The following is a 23,325-nucleotide window of genomic DNA, read 5'->3' as shown; positions in this document are numbered from 1 at the left end:
GAGCATCTTCTTTCCCATAGGACCACCTGCAGCATGAGGAGTGCTCGAAAACCCATAAAATCCCATAAAAACCTGATATGAAACTGCAACAGGCAGGGTGAGCATGGAATAGTGCTGGATTTTATCCCTCCTCCTAAAATCACCCATTCATTACTCATTGGAGAGGAACCTGAACCAAAACCTTCTCCCCACCCCGCCTTGAGCCTTGGGGAAGTTTCAGAGCCCATGTGATCTTTGCAGCACAGCCCCCTCTCTAGTCCTAGTGCTCACGGTAGGAACATAGGACCTGCCACAGTGGATGAGGCCAACCATCCAGCTGGTCAGGTATCCTGATTCCAACAACCAATTCCAGACGCTTCAGAGGTAGGTGGGAGAACCCTATAATGGAGAAGGATACAATAGCCTGCTCCCGCAGTAGTTTCTTCCCCAAGCAGTTAGTGGTTGGATTCTGTCTTGAAGCAGGAGGGTTTCAATCCCAGCTAGTGTAACTGTGGATATTATTGTTCATGGTAATCTCCTTCTCCAGGATATCTAGTGGCATGAGTCCCGCTGGTTAAATCCACGGTGGGCAATCGAGTGGCTTTCTTAGGCTGATGGTGCAGCCACCCCCACTCAGATTAAAGCTCTTCCGCTGTACATCCTAGTTACAGGGCTCTTTGCATTTTCCCAGCATCTATTTTCTGATCAGCTTTGCCACAATTACTTTGGCCTGCAGCCCAGCTGACACTTTATGGATCTTCGATCTAACTATGTTGCTGCAAAGGGCTGTTTTCAGATATTCAGCGGCCCATTCCCATTGCACTGCTGTGTGCACTAACCACTCCATGGTAGCCACATAATTAGCACTCAGGCACCTCAATGCAGCAGGATTATGACTTTGGCTGGGTATTTATCATGCTTCTTTATTGCCCAGCACACAGGACTTGCAGAGCCCTGCTATAGTTCCCCATTACACTCTCCCTGCTTTCCTGCTGCAAATGGGCACCGGTCTGAACACCCTCCTCCCCAAACTCTGGGAAAGGTCTGTTTAGATCCAAGCCTTGTGCCCACCCCTACGGTGGACCCTGCAGTGTCTCTAACAGTAAAAAAGAGACAGGACTCAACCAGAACGAATGTAAAGGAGATTCTCTAGAGAGGATGCTGCAAACAGCCCGTCCCTTTGGTTCCCCAGCTCCCAGCCTGTGCTGTCACAAACGGCCTCCCTAAGCCTTATTCGCACTGAACAGTCACAGGAAGAATGACTGTTCCCACCACAGGCTGGTCTGAACACTTCCACACATGGGGAAAAGTTGCATTTAGTCTTTGTGGCTCAGGCCCACAATACCCACCTGCAGATCGTTTCGTGTCCCAGCCTGCAGCTCTGTCTAGAGTGGTTTATTATACAGTCAGTGGCTGGAGACCATGCCTGGGATCATTTTGCCTTGCCCTGTAGGGGTCTGCCTGTTCCCACCACACTTGGTTGTGAATGGAGCGAATACTGTACACTAGAACCATTCTGCATTCAGTGTCAGGATTTCACTGCTCAGTTTCATAGCCCAACAGAGCCAGGTTACAGCTCTTCCCAGCTATGAGAACATGAGCAGCAGCAGCAGTAGGATCTTCACATCCCCCTCGCCCCCAAATAACAATGTTGATCAGGAGAGTTACGTTCTTAAGGTCTGTGACTTGGGGCTGGGCACCACAGGGTGAGACACAGGGTTTTCCTCAGGCAAGAGATGTTTATCTGGCTGGCTGGCTACTTGCAAACTGAGCATTGTATGGTTCACAAGGGATGCCCATTTCCAGCCTGAGCCGAATGCCAATGAAGGGATTGTGAAATCCTCCAGAGAGGGATTTACAGGAAAAAATAAACTGGCAGGAGTGAGTACTGTTTATCAGTGAAGACATAGATTTTTGGGCTGCAGCTGTAGGTCCAGAGCTACGCTCTGCATCCTCTATCGAAGGGACAAGCTGAGAGCATGGTTTGTTTCATGACAAAGGGATCACAGCCCACCTGGCTGAGAAATGCAGCTGAGCGATACTAAGTTCTAGAAGGCGTGTTATGGTGTTATTTTATATGTAACTCTTTGTTTCCCATACTTCCTTCAACTTGCCATTACTTGAATCTCTGTTTGTTGTTAAATACACATCTTGGTTTTACTACAAACATCTCTAAGCACCGTGTGTTGAGCGGAGTGGTGATTCGGAGGTGAAACAGGTAAGCTGGTGGGGTTACTCCTTTGGGCGTCTCAGAGCTGTGAATTCTGTGAGTGCCCAGGGGAATGGGGGCTGGGCACTGTAGGTGGGATGCTTAGAGGACTCAGGGGCTGGGGTGTACGGGCCATTCCCCTGTACAGAGAAAGCAGGGCCTGCAGTGACCTGGAAGGCAATGCTTGTGTTGCCAGAGGTTGGTGGAATTGGGAAACTGACCCACAGCAGGCACAGACGTGGTTCCCTCTCTCTACCAACAGGTGGAAGTAAGGTGCCTCCCAACTCTGGGTACTCACAGGAAGTGTCTCACAGGCACTGAATAGGAGGATGTGGCTACAGCATGATGTCCCTGCATGATCTCATTATGATTAGAAGTCTAGATGGGGCCTAACTGTGTCCTGTAACTGGGCTAAAGCTTTGGACAATCCCACTTATAGTAGGTCCCATTTACACTATAGCTTTTAACCACTTTTCAACCAAGTCCCCCTTACTCAGGTATAATGGCATAACAGACTTAGCCTAAGGGCTTGTCTGCACAGGGAAAGATTTCAGAGTAGCAGCCGTGTTAGTCTGCAAAAAGAAAAGGAAGACTTGTGGCACCTTAGAGACTAACCAATTTATTTGAGCATAAGCTTTCGTGAGCTACAGCTCACTTCATTGGATGCACAGGGAAAGTGACTGTCATAGCTATAGTGGAATAACTATAGACAAGCCCTAAGAGGAGAAATGGAGTTTGTTCTCCATAGCCCATTTGACCCACAGCCTCCCTGCCGAGACTGCCTAGCCAATGTAGACCCTCAAACTTGTTCCACACCGTCCTTTGAATGGCCCCGATGACAACAACTTGTCGCTATTACTGATCTGGGCTGAATGAACCTTACAGTTTCAGTGCCTACAGCTGGCCCTGAGGTTAAGGCACTGTTGCAGGACACAGAAGAGCTGTGTTCAGTTCACAGGTGTAACCTCCCTCAGTTCACCATCTGTAAAATGGGGAAATAATCCTTTCTTTGTCAGTTATGTGTAATTAAACTGTAAGCTCTTTTAAGGAGGGACTATCTCCCACTAAGTATATGTACACAGCACAATGAAGCCCTGATCTTGGCCGGTGCCTTAAGGCACAGCTATAAATAAAACTATTATATCACAGTCTAAGGCCAAGGTGCAAACTGTGGCATGGGGTCAATTATTTACATCCCACAAGTTGTATGCCAAAACTGGGAAACAAGTCATCAGATTAAAGAGAGCCACAAGTAAAACCTGTACACAAATCTTAACAATGAAAGATTTCTGCTAGGAACCAACTTCATCTTTAGAAACTGAATCAGCTTAAATTTAGGATAAAAACAAACAAACCAAAAAAACCCCCAAACCATAAGCCTGTGTCCCATACACAGAGTATTTCCTACTCTTCAACTGATGCTCTTCTTTAAGCCATTTTTGCAAGAGCAAACACTAATTGCTTTATAATCCAGCTCCCAGAGTAAACTTGGCTCCAGTATCTGAGGCTGACTTTGGAAGAAGCGTCACCTTACAAAGGAACAAAGCCCTGAATGCAATCAAACGTTGTATGCTGATACTTGATGTGGCTCTGCATTGGCTGCCACTGAACATGCCTGGACATGAGCAGCTATTCCAATAAGCCCCACCCTACCCTGTCCCTGCTATTCACTTCCAGCCTCCCCAGCGCAGAGCACCAACACTACACTCTGTGCTATGGAGAGGCAAACGTCTACAGGTCTCCTTTCCCCATCAAGCAGTTACATGGGACGTTCCTAAGAGAGGGTGGAAGCCCCATAAAGGTCTTGAAGATGCAGACAGAGGTAGCCTAAAATACTACTTAGCTCTTTTATTGGCTCAGTTCTAACGTTAACCAAGTCATCCTCAGGACACCGGTGCAAGGTGAGTAAATAGCACATCATAATGTATTCGGTGAATGCTAATGCAGACCATTAAAACACAGAGGCAAGATAAGAAAAATGTATTTCCTGGGGCTGAAGAGTTACTGACTTCTTGGAGCCATGGATAGATACTACAGAGGGCGTATGTATTCATGGTTTCCTCTGCCTTTTGTCCTTACAAATAACACTGCCCACTCTGTATTTCCAAAGTCCTGTGCAAACATTAGCTAATGAAGCCTAATTGTACTTTGGCGAGGTAGAGCATAAGGATTATTATCCCCTTTCACAGACAGAAACAAATGATTAATAAACTCCTTCTCTCAGTGCAGGATTATTCCTGTGGATTTACTAATGTAGTCCAGTTCCAACTTTCAGTAACGGAGCCCCCGGGCTCCAGCACTTCCCGAAGGAGCCTAGGCTATCCCTCTTCCAGATTTAACTCTCTCCCGATCAGGAAGGTTTTCCAGGTATTCACTCTAAAATTCCCATTTCGTAACGTCACCCCCTTGCTTGTAATTACCACTATGCTGGCCTCCTCCCATTTCCTAGATGGGCAAACGGAGGCAGGGAGAGGTGAAGCCCCAGAGCCTACTGCGGCACCGAACTCCCGCTGATTGCTGGGGGCAGAGCCCGACCCAAAGAGAGAAAGGCCCCCCTGGGAGAGATGGCAATTCCCACAGCGTCTTCTGTGCCCCGTGAACCGGCTGGTCACAGACCGGGGAAGCGCTGCCCGGGATTGGGCGGAGGGGACATGTTTTGGGACTGGGGGAGGGGGAGAAGAGACTTTCTCCACCCCACGTGCCTCTCACCTGCCGCCGCTTAACAACCAATGTCCCGCCCGCCCCAATTAGCCTGGCCACGCCTCTCCCCTCCTCCCTGCGCAGCCCCGCCCCGTTCCCATTAGCCCCGCCCACCTCCCCAGGTAGAGGAAGGGAGGGTGGCGAGTTCCGCCCCGCTTCTGCCTTAGCCGGCCCGAGGGACAGGACGGATCCTGTGCGGGGCTGGGCGGTGAGTTGGGTTCCGCGGCCAAGGAGGGGTCACGGGGGAATTGCATGGGGAGGGGCAACTAAGGGGGAGCGGTGCGGCAGGAGTGGGAGTTCAAGGGGGGCAGGGCGAAGGGGGCAGAGAGAGGCGGCGAATGCAGGGGGCAGCTGAGGGGGAAGGGGTCGCTGGGGGGTAGGGAGAGGTGGGGGGGTTGCAAGGGGGAGCGGTGGGGCTGGAGGGGAGTGCGAGGCGGAGCAATGGGGGAAGGGGGCGTTCAAGGGAGTAGGGCGAGGTGGTGAATGCAGGAGGCAGCTGCGGGGGAAGGGGCTTGCAAGGGGGCTGGGAGAGGAAGGGGGAGTTCAAGGGGGGCAGGGACAGGAGGGCAGGGCGAGGCGGTGAATGCAGGGGGCAGCTGAGGGGGAAGGGGGTTGCAAGGCAGTAGGGAAAGGAAGGGGGAGTTCAAGGGGGGCAGGGACACGAGGGCAGGGCGAGGCGGTGAATGCAGGGGGCAGCTGAGGGGGCAGGGGCTTGTAAGGGGGCTGGGAGAGGAAGGGGGAGTTCCAGGGGGGCAGGGACAGGAGAGCAGGGCGAGGCGGTGAATGTAGGGGGCAGCTGAGGGGGAAGGGGGTTGCAAGGCAGTAGGGAGAGGAAGGGGGAGTTCCAGGGGGGCAGGGACAGGAGAGCAGGGCGAGGCGGTGAATGTAGGGGGCAGCTGAGGGGGAAGGGGGTTGCAAGGCAGTAGGGAGAGGAAGGGGGAGTTCAAGGGGGGCAGGGACAGGAAGGCAAGGCGGGGAGAGACGGTGAATGCAGGGGGCAGCTGAGGGGGAAGGGGGTTGCAAGGCAGTAGGGAGAAGCGGGGGTTGCTAGGGGGAGCGGTGGGGCAGCCGGAGGAAGGAGTTTCCGGGGGCGGGGAGCGGGCAGAGTCCCGGCTCGCTGCACGTTGTGTCTGTAGCTACTTTGCAACTGAGCCTAGGCGCGCTGCTTCCTTCCTTGTTCGAACGGCTCCGGCCCGGCGCTTCCCTTCCCGGGGCCGCTCGCTCCGGGCGCTGCTGGGTTGCGCCTCCCTCCTCGCCCCCTGCTCCCCCGGCCCTGCGCTGGCTGGCTGCGCGGGGGCTCTGGGGCCGCAGCTCCCCGGGTGCCAGCGTTAATAGTCCAGGGCGAGTGGAAAGGCTCTGCCCCAGACATGCCTCGCCCTGCCCCTCCTGGGAGGGTGGCTGTGTGGTCACTATAGTGCCTGGTGCTAGTGAGCTCTCTGTCATGTTTGTTCATGTGCTGTACCTCGCAGCATGGGTGTCCTCCCCCATCCCTTTTCTAGATCAGAAGCATCTCTAGTTTCAACTTCCCAGTGCATCCCTGCCACTGGGGCTGGCTTTTCCCCCACCGCCTCTTAGCCCTACTGAAACCGGCTTTTGGAATAGGTGGCTTTACTCTTTTCATAGTGATGCCATTCCTCTTCACACCCTTTTCCCCCACCAGGCTCTCAAATGAGGCTGTGAAGCGTGATCTTTTGGTGAAACAGCTCTTATTGGTGTCTTAATGTGTTACATAAAATGATAACGTTTAAAGGCGCACAGTACAGTAGTTGCTGCGTAACTCTGGGCGTGAAGTAGGGTGACCAGACAGCAAGTGTGAAAAATCGGGACGGGGGTGGGGGGTAATAGGAGCCTATATAAGAAAAAGACCCAAAAATTCTGACTGTCCCTATAGAGTCAGGACATCTGGTCACTCTAGTGTGAAGAAAGCTATTTTCTCTGATACTCATTCTACCCCCCCCCCCCCCACACACACACTTCTTATCAACTGTTTGAAATGGGCCACCCTGATTACCACTACAAAAGTGATTTTTCCTCCTGTTAAAGTGGGCTATTATTGAATTTTCATTAGAATTGGTAAGGCAACTCATGTCTTTTCATGTACTAGGTATATATATCTTCCTACTGTATTTTCTACTCCATGCATCTGATGAAGTGGGTTGTAGCCCATGAAAGCTTATGCCCAGATAAATTTGTTAGTCTCTAAGGTGCCACAAGTGTAGGAACGCCAACTCCCTGAATGACGTTAGCTACCTCAACAGAAGCATTTTTTCAGTCAACCTAGCTGCGTCTACACTGGGGGTCAGGTCACCATAGCTACGTCGATAAGGGATGTGATTTTTTTTTTTTTCACACCGCCTAACTGGCCGAGCTATATTGATCTAACTATTAAGTGTAGACTGAGCCTAGAAATGGCAGTGTTTTCACATCCACCTCAAACTGGTGTAAATGGCTATGCATAGTGCAGGGGGAATGGTGGGCAGGGTCCCACATCTTTTGAAATGTCAAGGCAACTTTTTAATCTCCCCATTTCTTACCAGCTCGCATGGGAAGGAGCACTCTGGGCCATGTGCACAAGTTTGTTTTGAAAATTTTTGAGCTAAATTGGCAACTCCCCCCCCCACCCCTGGGGAAGGATGCCAATGGTGGTGTGGTTTGTGCTAGCATGGTGAGTGCCTAATGAGAGAGTTTAATCTAGCTTGTCTCTAGTATATTGCTGGGTATAAAAAATTTTTCTTAGCAAGGGTTGTTAGATCAGAGGTTCTCAAACTGTGATCCGCGGACTACCAGTGGTCCACGAGCTCCATTCAGGTGGTCTGCAGAAAGATGCATGCCTGGGCAGCTGCACACAAGAGAATGAAGGGCCACCCACCTAATTAGTGGAGCCACACAGGTGTGGCTCCACTAATTAGGTGCCTGGACCCTGGAGAAGATGCACATGTAAGGTGAGATGGGGGTCGGGGGGGGGGGGATAGTGGGTAGGGGACGGAGCAGTGGGGTGAGAAGAGGGTTGGGGGGAATTTGGGATGCGCAGGGCTGCAGTGGCCAGAAATAGAGGCAACTTTCCCCAGCTCCAGGGCTGTGGCTGCCAGAGAGACACCCTCCTCCTTCCCAGCCCAGGGGCTGCCGTGTCGGGGGAGAGACCCTCCTCCTTCCCAGCCCCAGCTCGGGGGCTGCTGCGGCAGGGGAGAGGGCACATCCATCACATTAGAAAGGTAAGACTACTGATATTAAAATGAGTTGTGTGCTTTTATTTGTAGAACAAAAAAAGTTTAAGGTTTTTTTTTATATAGCGCTTTTGTCCAAAACACTTTACAATAGTTAGCTAATGGTACAAACAACATTTGGAAAGATCATTAAGTGGACCATCAGCAATTTTCAAGTGGTCTGTGGGGGAAAAAAAGTTTGAGAACCACTGTGTTAGACAATAGCACCCTTCTGATGCTTCACCAATATTCAAATGAGGTACAAAATGGTACAGATGCTTAAATGGGTTTTCCTTATTGGTAGTGTCACACTTCAGCAAAACAGCTTCCCCAGCTGCAGACTTAGTTTTAATTGAAAACTATTTTTGACATTTGTATATGCTGTCTGCTTCTCTTCCCACTCCCTCTCAGCCTTCTCAGTGCTGCATTGAGTAAACTGGGTGCAGCTTTTCTGTAAGGCTGGGTTTTACATGAATGCTATTGCATAACAAAAAAACACAAACAGTTAGCACTTCCATGGTCATGCAAAGCAATTGAATCATCGGTGACAATTGGGAAAGGATGTGGAAAACTGGTTAGAGAAACACATGATGCCGCGAATGGAGTTCCCACTTAAAGGGAAGAAATTGGTGAGAGAACCTATTTTATCCAGCACTCTTTCTTTTCTTAGCAATACTGGTGCCAGACTTAAGAAATGTTACTGGTTTATTTGGATGCGTTGAGCAGATTCTTCTGGTCCTGGATGTAAACCGGTGCTGACTTGCCTAGCTAGAAAACTAGCCTTGTTTGGCTGCACAAACTTCACTTGGTAAAATATCTCTGCAGACATATTTCCTTTCCCTTTCTACTAGATTACAGTGGGGACTAATGGCTTAAAACTTTTTTCTGTTTGGGTTTTTCAAGCTTTCACATGGGCTCGTACTTCTGAAGCCTGTCGGGAGCAAATCCCTTTACGTCTTGGGGGAAAAACTAAAACAAATAATGTAACTGTCACTTAAATGCAGCCACAGGGGAAGGAAAGAGGCTGGCTGTTCTCTTCCTCAGTGTGAATTTTGTCATTCTCGCCATCCCCCCCAATTACAATAAACTTGGAAGGCTGACCTTTAGCCGCCCACATCTTCCTACATGCCTTTGTGCTGTAATGGTCACTTCTCATGGGGATTTCCAAAGTGAGCTCATGAGCACATGCTCCTGGTCTAGGCTTGCAGAATCCTGTGGGCACAGAAGGAAGCTCCCCATCCATTTGGACTGTCCCTGTAATTCCCTTCTAGTCTGGGAGGCGAAGAGCAATCTTGTCTTGATTACAGGAGCACTACCCCATTCTTCCCTAATGGGTAGGCATCGAGATAACTGCAGTGCTTTGCCCTCTCAGAGCCTTTTGTGTGTCCGTGAAGTCTAGGCTTCCTCTAAGCAGGGCTACCACTAAAGTCCTGTGTGGCCCTGTGTGAAACAATGCATGGAGGGCCCCATTCACCTCTTCCCCCCAGTTGCTCCCTGCTCTTTTTGCAGCTCTGCATGAAGTTGGTGTAGCTTCCCAGTCTCTGATGATGCACTAAGCGGGGGGGGGGGGGGGGGGGGGGGGGGTAGAATTGTCCCTGTTGGCTGCTTGTCTGACTCTCATGAAGTTTCAACCTTAAAGTTCTTTCCAGAATGGGCAAGTTCATGCCCTTGTCAAATACACACGACTTTTAACCGTAGGTAAGCCTCTTGCTGCTCATCCTTCACTGCACGTGCTGAGTTGCTGTTTCCAATTAATCTTCCATCAGCTACAATGGAACGTTAGTATATACTGTGCTTGTGCTTTCGCAGCTCAGCGGGTGGCTCCTCCCTGGCCGTTCCCGAAATATTCACTAGAATTCGGGTGGCTAAAGGAACAGTGTTAGCATGATGGGTTCTCTGTGTTCCAATAGACAAGGACACTTGTACTGATGTAGCAGTGCAAACCCTTAGCATAGATGTGCTGCATGGCTCTGGTGTGCTTATACCAGGGTAAATTGCACCCATGAACACTGGGAGTTTCCACTAGTATAGCTATATTGCTGCAAAATCCATGCTAGAGACAAGCCCTACCCTGTCTGACCCCCACATGCACCTCCCACCTTGTGAAGACTATATGGTGCTGCATTTTCTGTGTAACAAGAAATTGCACTGGGACGCTCCACAGAGTGACTGTGCAAAGGAACAATATATATCAGTTTATGCTTTCACTGCACCATCTCTTAAATTGAAAAGGCTATAGCTAATGTGGCTGGGCCTAAATCTATACCTAGGAGATTTGGTTAGCCATGCCATTCTGCATGCTGTGCTGCCCCTCAGCTCTGACTTGTGGGTCAGCAGGGTATTGCAATGTGAAAATTGTGGGAGGAAAAAGGGATAAGTAGGGAGGTGGCAAAGTTTGCCAGTGACACAAAATAGTTAAGTCCAAAGCAAACTGCAAAGAGTTACAAAGGGATCTCACAAAACTGGGTGACCGGCCAACAAAATGGCAGATGAAATTCAATATTGATAAATGCAAAGTAATGCACACTGGAAAACATAATCCCAACTCTACGTACAAAATGATGGGCTCTAAATTAGCTATTGCCACTTAGAAAAAGAGATCTTTCAATCATTGTGGATAGTTCTTTGAAGACATCAACTCAATGGGCAGTGACAGTCAAAAAAGCAAACCATGTTAGAACCATTAGGAAAGAGATAAGACAGAAAATGCTGTAATATAAAGTCACTGTGAATACTGTGTGCGGTTCTGATCACCCCCATCTTAAAAAAAAATATACTGGAGATGGAAAAGATACAGAACAGTTTCCATATAAAGACTGGGACTTTTCAGCTTGGAAAAGAGACGACTATGTGAGAATACAATAGAGGTCTGTACAATCATGAGTGGCTTGGAGAAAGTAAATAAGGAAATGTTATTTACCCCTTCGTATAACACAACAACTAGAGGTCACCCCATTAAATTAATAGGCAGCAGGTTTAAAATAAACAAGAAGTACTTTTTCACACAACTCAGTCAGCCTGTAGAACTTGTTGCCAGGGGATGTTGTGGAGGCCAAAACTATGAGTGGGTTCAAAAAAGAATTAGATAATTCATGGAGGATGGGTCCATCAATGGCTATTAGTAAGCATGATCAGAAATGCAACCCCATGCTCAGCTTATTAACCTTGATAGTTTCTGTATTAACCATTAGAGTCATCTATAGATTTGGACTAACTTTGTGCCTTAATGCAAGACTGTAGTTACTGTCCTGGGGCTCTGTATATGGAGAAAAGAGGAAAAGAATTAGTCTCTAATCTAGACTCTGAATCCCACAACATGAAATGTTTCATTTTTGTTAAGGCTGCCTCTTGCTATGATTTAAAAAAAAAAATTGCTTTGGAAGCAAGTAATTGGGTTAGTATGATCTTATTTAAAACCTCTTGCTTCTAATAACCAGCTACTCAGACGCTATAAATTTCCTGTCACAAAAACAAGATTGATAACACAGACTCAAGTGCTGCTCTGCAGAAGTCAGCCTCTCACAATGTGTATGTTTTCCTAGTTTTCCGATACTGCTCCTCACTTTGACATACAATTACCTGCTGTTCCAGTCATTGGCTTCTTCCAAGCAAGTTTTTCTGCTGGTGAATGGTGTGAATAAACTTTGACCAGGGACTAGACTGAGTTCACCTAAACTCAGTCCATTTGTGACTGCCAGGAATCCAAGGTTGTTCAGGTAGGAGGGTTTTTTTAATGGCTTTGCTTTCTATGCAACAACTGAGGATGTTGCAAACACCTAAAGCCATGCTAGAGGTGCATTTAATGGGAAAACAGAAGACTTCAACTGGAGGCCTGGTATATGAAAAAAGAGCAATTATTTAATATTGATGTAATTACTCTGTGTGCATTGTTGTCTAGGGATCATAAACACTTTTACTTAATTAAAAGCTTTTCAGCTCATCACCAACAAGCCCCTGCTTCCCTGCCAGGTCAGTGTAGTGTTCACTTCATATGACACTAAATCTGTGCCTTTCTGAGAGGTATTGGACCAATTATTCTTGTAAATCAGAATCCAGGGCTCTAGGGGGACTTGCTAGCTTCCTGCTCGCTGTTGTGGGAGCATTATGGTGCTTTGGGTAACAATTTGCTATCCTCCGTCATTCTAGTGAGTGCAGAAGGTGTCCTTTTAAAAATACCCTTTTCCTCTTTCTCTAAATAGCACACCGACACCTGGTTTGCTGTCCTCTGACTTAATTTCTCATTTAGTCACTCACTTCAAAATATATACAGGGAAGGAGAGGAAAGAGCTAGCTCACTATTTCCCTGGAGTATTACCAGCAAGATCTGCATCTGAGGCTGAGAAAAAGGATGTCGGACTTAAACCCTGTGCAAGCTGGTTTTTTGTGATATGATAAGGAAGCTTTGTCTAGGGGCTGGACCATGACACTGCCAGCCAGGACTCCTGATTCTATTTCTGGCTGTCTCTGTCTTTTGCTATGTGGCCTTGGGCAAGTCCGTTAGGCTCAGAGATATCCTCCACTGAAGTAATTGGGAATTAGACACCTCAGGTTCTGGGCTTTAACCTCTCTCATCAGGCCTGCTTGATACTTAATATAGGAGTGTTTGTCACACTCCTGGTGTGAATGTGCTGTACGGGTGTAAAAAGTGAGTTGCAGTGGGGAGGCTCATCTCTGCTGTTAAGGTGGCACAGTGCATCTACACTAGGGGTTTGCACCAATACACCCCTCTTCTCCCCCCCCCCCCAAAAAAAAAAATATTCCCCTGTGCAGACAAGGCCTTGGCCTCTCCTGGTGCAAAGTGAGGCTGTGTGGGTTTGTTTTTTTTTAAATCCATCTGGCAGGTGCGTTGTGAGGCTTACTCTCCATAAAGCACTCTCAGATCTTCAGATACTTTTTGCTTATATAGTGTTTGCTGCTGGATCCGTGCCTGGTATCTCAGCAAAACCTTGATGCATTTCTATACTCTCCTTTTTCTTGATTTCAGCAGGCTGCTGTTCTTTCCCCAGTCTATACAGAGTGCCCTCTGGGGGCTATTGAGTAGGTGCTGTGGGGGCAGGGTGGGATGGATGTGCCTTGTCCTTCTGCCATGGGTGTGCACACATACACTGCTCTGTGGGCAATCCACAGGAAGGTTGGAAAAGCCCCCTTCTGTGCTATCAAACCCACTTCTAAGAGAGGTTTCAGGGACATTTGCTGCTGGAAGAATCCCTGGCAGTGTGGGGCAGGAAGCCCAGGTGCTGGGCCCATGGTTGTCTGCCTCCATGGGTCCCTCCTAATTGTAGGCCCAACCTCTGAGAAGGACCCCCTCCCAAGAGAATTCAGAGGGCCCTGCACAGGATGGGGGCGCTCTTTCCCTGGGGTTCACCTGGCCCATAGAACAGCTGGAGTCTGAAGCACAGACCTGGCTTACTCTGTATGTTCCCAGTTCTGGCTTTTTGGAGTGGCTCAGGCTCTGAAGTTGCAAACTGGCAGCATCTGTGAATGCAGCATTCGCTCCCCTGGGCAGCATGTTGGGGTGGATGAATGCCTCGGTGGGAAGCCTGGATTATAGTTTTCGTATTGCTTCTTGTTTTACGAAGCTTTTCTCCAAAGGGATGTTGTGGAGAGGTTTTCTTTAAACCTTCGGTGAGGGACTGAGCGGAACGCAGTTCAGATGGAAACACTAGGACAAGCTTGGCAAGCAGCTCTCCCCTGAGGCTGTCAAAGGGCTCTCTTCATAGCACACAGATGGCTCGAGCAGAGAACTTTATCTTGGCTGCACTAATGCTCTGGGAAACCGTGCTGCTCACTAAAATGCTTGTGTAGAGGAGGGGAATGGCACCTTGCCAGCATGCAGGCAGATAGCAAGTGTCCATACAGAATTACACATGCTGCTTCTCTTCATGTCTGCCTTCTAGCTGGATGCAGTAGCCTGCTTGTGCCAATACCTGCTAAAAGAATAGGATACAGAGCAACACAATGCAAAGCTGGCTTCTCTGAAGAACCAGTGAACACCCTTTCTGTGCATGAGCTAATGTACATCAAAGCTCTCTGTAAAATTGCGCTAACACTAGGCTGGAAGCAGGCATAATGTGTAAGCTGCTCCAACCCAGCTCTGTCCTGAGCTCCACCGCCCCGTGTTCTCCACTGAGTGTTGACTGGGTCTAAACACAAGGAGTTGACGCCTTGTTCTAGCCCCTTCCTTTCCCCCAAGCTGCGTGTGAGCTTGGCGCAGCTAAATATTCCACCTACATTCTCTTGCTGGGCTGTAAACGTTTCCCTGGGGTGTTTGCCACCCAAATGTTGCAGCATTGTGCTGATGTATGAGAGCCGCACCATGAGACTGTTTTCATTGGCAGATGGAATAAGCCGCAAGAAGTCAATTACATATTTAAGTCTTTAATGTCAATGATCCTGCTAATGGCACGATGAGCACTTGTTTTAGGTGATGGCTTTTAACCAAACTGCCTCCCATAAAAGTCCGAGCTTTTCCCCCTGAATCCTTTGCGTTCAAGTGGCTCAGGTGAGAAGTGGTAATATGTTCATTGGTCTCCTGTCTCTGTTCCTAGTGGCCATCTGTTACCCATCTTGTGGTGATTTTTACTGTCACGATAGTACCAAGCGGGTGCTGACAAGATAGGGGATGGGATTAGGCAGGTCAGGGACTGGGCCCCAGGTCAGGAAACACGTGCTTGAGACCCCAATGATTTAAGCACGCGCTAAAGTGCTGTTGTCACTAAGGATGCTCTCCTGTTGGCCAGCTGCATGCAAGAAGCTTGCCTGTTGCCTGCCAGTGGTATCCAGGGGCCAGTGCTGCTTAATTCTATGACTTTTTAAAGCTTTACTGTATGTATATGTTTGCTAGGGGAGTGATGGGTGCCCATAGTACAGGTCAAGAACCCCTCACCCTTCCTGATGCCCTTCAAGTGGCTTTCAGGCATGTTCCACCTTTATCTGAACGGGAGGGAGAATTGTTAGAAAAGGCATGATGAGAAATTGGCTCAGCACGTTGCTTATTCTCCAGCAGAGGGGCCTGGTGTGAAGCTGTCATGCAGCCAGCCAATTATTACGTGTGCTATATACACTGGCCCCAAATGATCCACACAGGAAACCCCCCCTGCATAAGTGCAGAGTCCCATGGATGCCTGCACTGGAGTAGCAGGTAGGGTGCAGGACTGGGACTTGGGAGACCTGGGTTCAATTCCTGACTCTGCCCTTGGCCTGCTTGGGTGACCCTGAGCAAATCACTGCCCAGCTCTTTGCCTCAGTTTCCCCATCTGTCAAATGGTGATACTTTATACTGACCTCCTTTTCTAAAGTGCGTTGAGCAATATGGATGAAAAGCGCTATACGACAACTAGGTCAGGGCTGTTTGCATGGGGCATTGTTATGGTCCCTCCTGTTCTGCTAATGACCCTTTTGGCTTAAATGAAAAAGTACAGGCGTAGGCCAGGACTTTCAAACAGCAAGTGGGGTGCTCTGTGCAGTCTGAAAATCCAGACAGTTATGTAGAGGGAGATTTTCAAAGGCGCAAATGGGGAATGATGCACACTTATTATTTGCTTATGCACTTAACTCCTGGTGTGGCATTTCAAAAATGTTGGCCCTAAAATGTTTCAAATTATTTGGAAAAATATACAAGGTGACACAACAAATCAGAGAGCTCAGCTTTAACCTGCAGTGTGATGAGTCACAGAGTGGTGGAAGTGATTGTTTTGTCTTGTCAGGGTGATGCTTGTTTGGGAGAAGAGGGCTTGGCTACTGGGACAACGATTTTGCAGCTGTTAAGTCTTCAGTTTTTCAAAGCAGCAATTTGGGGACATTTTGGAAGGCTCCAGCAGGAAGGTGCCTTCTTGCCTGAAGTTAAAGCATCACTTTGGAACTGCAGAACTGGCTCCTGCCTTTAAAATTGTACAGACTTGGCTTCTTCCTGGTACACGGACCACTGCAAATCTTGAGGGGTAACTGAACTCTGTCTCATCAATGTTTTGTAATTTCACTTACTAACTGGTTTGGCAGCCTCTCTGAGCTTGAAGCCACTGTGCTAGCTTGTCTGCCTCCCTTCCTGGGAAGCTTAAAAAAATCATTTGCTGGCAGTTCATCGGCTTAGGGACAGGAAGCTGGGTAGCTAGAGATGTCTCAGTGTGTAAACTGAGCTTCCCTGAAAGCAGGATAGTCAAATGCCAGTCAAGTGCGACACAGCACACCTCTACATGCTGACTGAGTGATCCCTGCCTTAGCATGGGTAAGCTGTTTGGAAAGAGGCTGATCAACTCCAGGCTTGTGTTGTGATTGTATCAACAGGAGCAGTCTCTGCCAGGTGTACTTATACTAAGCAGTACCGTTCACAGACCCAAGCAGCACACCCACAGAGTTCCCAGCCGATGTGTCTGTAATTGTGTGTGTAACTTTCCAGAGTGGGCGCTTCTCTGGCAAGCACAATAGGTGGATCTGAAAACTTCCTTGCACGTTCACGTGCTGCCTCATGGCTTGGAAAAGCCCTGAGGTGACCTCTCTGATCTCATAGCTTGTGCATCAGTCCGGAGGATGGAGCTCAATGTTTTGTTTGTACTGATGCAGTGGGTTACAGTCATTCCTAAAAGCTCTGTAAACAGGGGATGTAGAAACTTGACTTGATCGTAGCAAAGGTGGTTTCTGCCCACTCAGTGGATTTTTGTCATGTTTTAAAAGGACACCATTAAAGAGTGGGTTTTTTTTCTCTCACCCTGCTTATAACAGGATAAGTGCTTGATGTTGACATGTTTCTTAACAGCGTGGCTTGACACCCAGGTTTGGAGGAAGGACCCTGAGCTGGCGGTGAGGTTCTGCAGCATGCCCTAATTAGCAGTTCTCACCCCAATAATCTGCAAACCTTTTGGTTCTTACAAAGGCACTAAAGCCAGCAGTCTGGCCCCACAGCTCAAAGCTTTAATAGCAGACTCCTGTAGCAAGGCTCTTATCACCATGACTGGCCTAGTAGAGAGAGCGCAGATTTGGGACTTGGAGACCTGAGTTCTGTTCCCACCTTGGCCACTTCCCTTTCCAGTGCTTCCATGTTCCCATCTGTAAAAGGGCAATAATGATGCTGACCTCTTTGGTAAAGCGCTTTGAGATCGACTGATGAAAAACGGTAGGGTTTCCTTTTATTAGCAGCACATTTGCAAAGCTCTCTACAGCAGACTTGCTAATATAGGCCCTAATCCTGCAATGAGATCCACCCCAGTGCCTGCACAGAATTCAGTGGGGCCTGGTACAGGCACTGGGGGCTGCTCACATGGGAGCTATAAGTAAGGCTACAATTTATGTGTCAGAACCCGTGACTTCCAAAGGCCTCTGACATTTTCTGCCCGGGGCTGGAGCTGTCAGTTCGCCGGCTACATAGCTCTCAGCTGCTGCTGGCAGTGGGCCCCTAGCAGCTCCCAGGCACCGAAGGTCCACACAGCTCCATCCGTTGCAGGCAGCCAGGGGACCCTGGAGCTCCCACTCCCCATGGGCAGTGGGGGGACCACAGAGCCCCCAGTTGCTGTTTGTGCTGGACCTTCCTCCTCCCCATTTTGTCAGGGATATTTTTAGTAAAAATCACAGACAGGTCCCAGGCAATAAACAAAAATTCACGAAAACCCAGGACCTGTCTCTGATTTTTAGTAAAAATATCCCTGACAAAATAGGAACCTTAGCTATAAGAAGTGTTGTCCCCACTCTAACCACTGGACTAAATGTCATGAGAGCTGGTTCTGCCAGTGACTCACTACCAGTATGTGATCTTGGACAAGTCACTGAGGCCAAAGGCTTCAAAAGTGGCCACTGATCTTTGGGTGCCTCCATGTCTGGGTGCCGGCAAAAATCACCGAGCTGGTGTTCCCTCTGTTTGGGTAACTTCCCTGATAGTGCCTTATTGCTTTCCGCATCTTTACTGCTCCGTGCTTCAGGTGAGATCAGTCTGATGAGAGGTGTCTGGGTCACTTATTGCTCCTGATGCAGATGTATGTGTGTGTATCAGTGTTCTGTTAGCATCATCTTAGCCTTGAAAGGGGCTGAATTAACCTCTAAAACACCAACTGAAGCCATGCACCTGTCTCAACCTCTTGCATACTGTGGTTTCAAGTAACACTTGAAATGCTAACACTTTTCTAGTTTATAAATCATGCTCGCTGTCACCGGACCTGACACTAGTTTGTAGTCGGTATTCCCTGCTAATTGTGTGGTGTCTCACACACTAATGGGGAAGAGACATGTTAACAAAGAGAAAAATGTGGTTGCTAGCTGTCGCACGTTGGCAGAGGGAGTCTGAGACTGATCCAACACCTGAAATACTTCAAACTCTGTGAATTGCCCGGATTTCAGGCTGATGTTGCTCCTCTTAGCTTATTTGTGGCTTATTTTCCCACTAAAGGGTGCCCTTGTGAATAGGGCACTGACTTGGGACTCGGGTGATGTGAGTTCTAGTCCTAGTTCTGACCTGCACTTCCTGTGTGACACTGGGCAAGTTGCTCTAATGCTCTTGTGTCAGTTCCCCGTTTCTACGAACTGGTGTGTACTAAAACTCCCTACAGTGAACACCGTTTTATTGGTATCAAGGTGCTCTCCGCCCATCTAGCTTATTTCCGTACAGGAAGGGGAATAACTATACCAGTATAAGGCACATGTCTACTGGTGTAACTGTTGTCCACAGTAGGGCTTTTACCAGTGTAACCATGTTGGTAAAAAATCAACCCTAACCAAATAGTTATACCACTACAAACTGCATGTGTAGACCAGACCAAACAATGGGGCGGTGGTCAAAAGCCACAGTGATTGCACTCTAGAGTACCCTAGATGTAACGCGCTTTCTTGGACTCTTGAATGTATTCATCTCAATGAGGGCTGGATTGAGCCATTTTTTTCAGAAATAGAATCAGAAATGTGCATTTTGGTGTTCCGGGCACTTCTGTCTCCAGTGGAATTGGTTGGAGATTCCTCTTGTTTCCCTCCAGACTGGCATCTTTCCTTCATGGTACTTAGTGCTTCCATGGCCTGGCTTCCAGAGATGCTGAGCGCCCGTGACTCTGAAACCAACGGGAGTTTGGCACTTCAGGCTCCCTACCTCCTTCCCTCTTCAAGAGGTTCCCAAGCCCCATGCCTGTTAATGACCCTGGGAGGTGGGTACATGTTATCCCCATGTCACAAATGGGGAAACAACTGCCCAAAGCCACATGCACTGAGCTATTGGGAGAGGATGGATTAGCGCTTGGGAGCCCTTGACATCCAACCCTGCGATCACTCCTCAGTCTAGACCATGCTGCTTTTCTGTTGTTTAGATGCAGTCTCATGTTCTGGGCAGCCATGTTCTCCCTTTGGTTGTGTCTTCATTGCAGACTTAGCCTGAGCTAGCCTAGCCCTGGTGAGCGTCCCCACTGCAAAGCACTACCTATGACAGACCCATGTAACTGCATCCATAATGGTGCTGTACTAACCCGTGTGCTGGGGTGGATGTCTGGTGGGGTATCCTGTGGTTCTTAAAGGTACATTAACGTGGGCTGCTCTATGAATTTGTTCTCCGGGTGCTCTTGCTTAGCATGGAGCTGTTGCCTGTGTCATTGACATGAAATACTGTTCTCAGGTCACTAACTTCCTAAGGGAGTGTCTCATTACTACCGGCAGTTCTGAAGGCAAAAGCAAACTGCATTTGGCAGTAAGAATGTCTAATGAGAATGCCATTAAGGAATTCAGTCTGCAAGCCAAAGTGTCATAGTGATCAATAGTGCACCCAGCTGACTGCTCTGCCTTGCCATTTCTTTCCTGTCCACTAAACAAAGAGATCACTTTGCGTACATTCCTCCCAAGTTCCTGGTCTTAGTGATCTCACTCTACTGGAAAGCTGGTGTCTGCTTCTGGCCAACTGGCAGCATGGGAGGTTTTCTTGGACTACATCTCTGTTCAAATGCTGTGCAAGTGCAGTGGAACTAGGGCAGGCAAACCTGGGTTCAAATGTAGTGCGGAAGATTGGAGGGGTTAGACAATGGCTGTCCCCAGTGGAATTCTGGGATAGCATTGGAGGACTAACAGCCCCCAGGCTTGGTAAGCCTGCTTGTTCTCATTGCGAAGTAGGCAGATTGAAAACCTTGGCTCAGCCAGTATTGCTAGTCCAGGGCGTAAAGCACCTTCTAACTCAGGCCTGAAGTTTTTGTGTGTAAACAAAAGGGGGGATTAGTGGCAACAGCTGGGCTAGAGCCCAGACTCACTGCAGCAAAGACAGACCTTTTGATGGGCTTTTCGTTATGAGGCTGCTGGCTGATGGAAAGCTGCTGCCCTTTGACAGCCAAGTCAGTTACGCTGGATAACATGCACCAAATGCGATCAGCGTAGAGCAAGAGAGCCTGGGAGCTGCTTGAGGTGGTTACAACTTACCTACCCATCTTCTCGAGTAAAAAATTTGCTTTATGGTACCACACTGTGGTATCCACACTCTTGTGACTTCTTTTCATCGCCCTCTGCTTCCAAAGCCTGTATGGTCCCCGACTGTAGCTGATGTTAGACATGCATCTATAACAGGTTGACTGGCTGTATTGGCCCTGTGCTTTTGTGACTTAAAAGCTGCCTTTGTTTCTAAGGTGCTGAAAAAGATTCTTGTCTCGGGAAGCTCAGTCGTGCAGTGGAATTGGTTACTCTTCCCTATCAAACTCCTGAATCCACCCAGCCCAGGGCAGTGGCATGCACAGAACTGCTCAATTCTGTGTCTGGCTCTCTAGTGCTGACTTTTATCAGCTTTCTCCCACAGATGGTCAGATTTGTTACATCCCATTACTTTCATTACCTTTCTTCACCAGCAACCGTGCTGAACAGTGGCCACTTCAATAAGCAAGCCAGCCTCCGTCTAAGGTTCCTTCCATTTCAACACATCAAATGATCTCTTGGGTAGAGGAGCAGTGGCTGGGGATTTAGTTTGGATTATCCCTGTAATTTGCCAGTCAGCAGGAACAGTCAGAGAGTGACCTTACTCATAAGCATTGGGCTAAAAGTTGTATAATGCATTGCATGTAATTTTCCATAGCTACAGCTACGCTCACCATTGCTGTTCTCTCTCCTGAGATGAGCTTTTCGTACTGAGGCACCTGACTTCTAAGCATAGGCTAGAAGCAGAAGCCTTGCTAGAGGATGCACTTGAAGTGTGGCTTGGATGAGCAAGTACTGAAGCTGGGAATGAAAGCATGGAGGCATGTATGCAGCAAACTGCCTCTTATGAATCAGACTGTAACTGCGGCAAACTAATAACCAGACGTCTGATGTGCTTTCTGACTTTCCTCCATTTCTTTGGAGGCTCACTGTGTCCAGATTTCTTGAGTGCTGCTGGGAGTGAGTTAATGAGGGTTTTATAAATATTTCAGGTTCCTGACATTGGGGTCTGAAACTAGCTTGTTCTAGTTCAATTTAATGAAATTTCCCTTTAAAAATGCATGGGCCTTATGTATAATGTATATGGTCCAAGCACTGTATGCCGGCCTCTGTCACATGCAACAACAAGGAGGGTTTTTTCTCTAGTGGCTGAGCATGTAGAAGGCTCCCGGTTCTGGGAATTGGGGTCTGAGCCGGCGTCTGCTCCCAGGCTTTGGAATGGAGAGTTCCCGGAAGCTGGCAGCAGTTGGTTAACCCTTTGATCTTGGGTGTTGAATTCCTAGCATTACAGGTGTTGCTGAGAATTGAGCTGCATCCAGTGCAAAGGAGTGAATTAAACAAAAGGGAAGGCTGAGACTACTGCTTTCTGTCGGGGGGGGGGGACGGGACGGGACGGGACTGGGAGGGCTGGAGCAGTTCACACTTGGGGACTCTGGTGTACGTCCGTGTTGGTCAGGAGAAGGCTTACCTGCTGGCTGCTGTTTTGGGTGTGAATAGGAACTGGGATTCTTGTATGAAGAATGTAGGGGATGCTGTAAAACCCCGATCATTCCAATGGTAAAGCTGATCAGAGTGTGTGGGATTTCTGTGCCCAGATCCAAGCAATCTCTCTTGTTCCATTTGTAATGTACAGCACCAGCGTGTCACCCCCTGCGCCTAACAACTCCCAGACTGGTTTGGCCTATGTTCCTTCTTCATAGGAATGAGCTGGACATTGGAGGAGACTGTTCCTCCCATGGGTGCCTTATGGTGGCATCCTTTAAAGGGAGAACCAATGAGCATGCTGCTCTTAATGCTAGGGACCAAATAGAGAGAAGTGTCTCGTCTCTTCTCCCTTCTCTTTCCCACTCCTTGTTACACAGAAATCCGGAGTGAGTGAAGCAGGGTCTCCAGACTTAAGCTGCAAATTCTCCCTCTGTAAGGGTCTATGGAAGGGGCAGCATCAAAGCCCAAGGAGTCCTGGGTGATCTGTGTATCCCACAAAGACCTTTCTACTTCTCACCTTGAGTGACTTCTTCCCCTCCTGCCTCCAGGATGACTCGCCGGGGTGTGTGTGTGTGCACGCGAGACTCAGTGGGGTCTTTACCTCTCATGTTTCTTTGGCTCATATGGGCCAATTGGAGTTCAGCCAGATCAGTCCTAGACCTTCATAGAAAGCCCAGTTGCCGCGGGGAGTGGTGACTGCCCTGCAGCAGGAGGCGCTGGTCTGTCTGGGCCCACGTTGAACCCGTGCCCACTGTGAAGGGCGGGGATGCCTCCCATGCAAAACCTAAAGCCCTGTGTTCTTGCAGCCAGTCGGACACTCCCTCCTCTGACCTGGTTACAGCAGACGTGGTTGGAGGCCGCTGTGTGTACACTCCTTTCTGCCTCTCAGCCATGGCTGAGCTGTGCACTTTCCAAGCTGACTAAACAAGTTTGTATCCGTGCCTTCTGGGAAAACCTGGGCAGCTGTTCCATGGTGCAGCAGCAAGGGGTTGCGTGCATGTCCTCGGGCACTCTGCGTAACCCAGCGGTCTCAGGGTAACCGCACCTGTGCGTCTCTCCCAGGGCTCTGACCAGTGGATTGCCTGCAGTTACAAGTTACCACCCAGTTCCTAAGCAAACACATTTATTCTTAAGGTAAAAGCATTGCAGAGAAGGCATTGAAAAACAATAAAATAACCTACACACGTGCTAAAAAGCTTACCAGAGGTTACCCTTAGCCCCAGCATAGGGCTATGGCAAGGGTCAGTCCTTCAAACCCAACAACCAGGTTTTTCCTGTGTTTACAAGTTCATATCAGCCTTTAGATCAGGAGCCAGAGTCAGTTCAGGCTTGGGCTGTTTATCCAAAAGCCTTTCTCTGTTTGGTCTCTAGAAAATCCAGTCTGAGGCAGGATACATG

The 23,325-nt window shown here is 48.6% G+C and overlaps 1 protein-coding gene across 8 annotated transcripts in view; it reads left to right on the top strand.

The window, feature by feature from the left end:
- The first annotated feature begins 3,857 nt into the window (after positions 1-3,857).
- The window catches only part of RHBDF2 (rhomboid 5 homolog 2), a 76,588-nt gene continuing 57,120 nt past the window's right edge, over positions 3,858-23,325 (top strand). Inside the window, exon 1 of one of the 8 annotated variants that reach the window (XM_043527788.1) lies at positions 3,858-4,010. The gene's annotated coding sequence lies outside the window, so the exon portion shown is untranslated. Of the gene's footprint in view, positions 4,090-4,902; positions 5,097-11,638; positions 11,808-23,325 lie in introns of those variants that run through there. The other 7 variants (XM_027834664.3, XM_037913875.2, XM_027834663.3 and 4 more) reach the window with 7 other exon arrangements.

The sequence above is a fragment of the Chelonia mydas genome, chromosome 14, assembly GCF_015237465.2.
Source record: "Chelonia mydas isolate rCheMyd1 chromosome 14, rCheMyd1.pri.v2, whole genome shotgun sequence".
NCBI classification, from domain to species: domain Eukaryota; kingdom Metazoa; phylum Chordata; order Testudines; family Cheloniidae; genus Chelonia; species Chelonia mydas.
This window is presented reverse-complemented; position numbering and strand designations above follow the sequence as displayed.